The sequence below is a fragment of the Myotis davidii genome, unplaced genomic scaffold (assembly GCF_000327345.1).
Source record: "Myotis davidii unplaced genomic scaffold, ASM32734v1 scaffold208, whole genome shotgun sequence".
NCBI classification, from domain to species: domain Eukaryota; kingdom Metazoa; phylum Chordata; class Mammalia; order Chiroptera; family Vespertilionidae; genus Myotis; species Myotis davidii.
In genome coordinates, this window is record NW_006299706.1 from 2347053 (window position 1) to 2348411 (window position 1359).

Here is a 1359-nt window from a genome sequence, read left to right on the forward strand (position 1 = left end):
TCTCCTTTTTTTCTTTCTTTCTTTTTGTTATTCTGGGATTTATTTACCTTCTATAATTGAAATATTGTTGCCATCACTAGTGCTCCCAGTTCTGAGGCCGCTGCCTGCTGAAAGCAGGTATCTGGGGTTTGTTTAGCTTATATAATTGAAACATTGTTGCTTCCGGAGCTTAGAGCCGGGCCGCGGCAGGCGAGGAGCCTTGGCTTCCTCCATCACTGGAGCAAGCAAGCCTCATGTTCGCTTCAGCTGCGTGGCTGCCGGCCGCCATCTTGGTTGGCAGTTAATTTGCATATCACTCTGATTAGCCAATGGGAAGCGTAGCGGAAGTATGGTTAATTACCCTTTTTGTCTTTTATTAGATAGGACTAGAGGTCTGGTGCACAAATTTGTGCACGGCTGGGGATCCCTTGGCCTGGCTGGCGATTAGGGCTGATTGGGGCTATCTCGCCCAGTCCCAGTGGGGGCTGATTGGGGCAGTTGGCTGCGGGGAGGAACTGTGGGAGGTTGGCTGTGGAACGCACTGACCGCCAGGGGGCAGCTCTTACATTGAGCATCTGCCCCCTGGTAGTCAGTGCGCATCATAGCGACGTCAATCAGTTGGTCGTTTGGTCACTTAAGCTTATATATATAAAGATTGACTATATTCCCTGTGCTGTATTTTATTATATTTAAAAAATATATTTTTATTGATTTCAGAGAGGAAGGGAGAAGGAGAGAGAGAGAGAGAAACATCAATGATGAGAGAATCATTGATGGCTGCCTCCTGCATGCCTCCTACTGAGGATCGAGATGGCAACCCTGGGCACTTGCCCCAACTGGAAATTGAACCAGTGGCCTTTGGTTCATGGGTCGGCATTCAATTGCTGAGTCACACTGGCTGGACTTAAGGATTTTTGTATTTATGTTCATCAGTGATATTGGCCTATACTTTTCTTTTTCTTTTATTGATTGTTTTGTCTAGTTTGGGAGGACATGGTTTGATTCCTGGTTCAGGGCACATGTTCAGATTGTGGGCTCAATCCCCAGTGAGGGCTGTGCAAGAGGCAGCCAATCAGTGATTTTCTCTCATCATTGATGTTTCTATCTCTCCCTCTACCTTCCTCTCTAAAATAAGTAAAAAAAATATTTAAAAATATTCTTTAAAAAAATACACACCTTAGGCCTAGCCGGTTTTGCTCAGTGGATAGAGCATCAGCCTATGGACTGAAGGGTCCCAGGTTCAATTCCGGCCAAGGGCACATGCCTGGGTTATGGGCTTGATCCCCAGTAGGGGGCATTCAGGAGGCAGCCGGTCAATGATTCTCTCTCATCATTGATGTTTCTATCTCTCTCCCTCTCCCTTCCTCTCTGAAATCAATA

The 1359-nt window shown here is 46.3% G+C and overlaps 1 protein-coding gene across 1 annotated transcript in view; it reads left to right on the forward strand.

Annotated features, from left to right (window-relative positions):
• PRCC (papillary renal cell carcinoma (translocation-associated)) overlaps positions 1–1359 on the forward strand; it is a 25742-nt gene that overhangs the window by 23824 nt on the left and 559 nt on the right. The gene's annotated exons all lie outside the window — the stretch shown is intronic.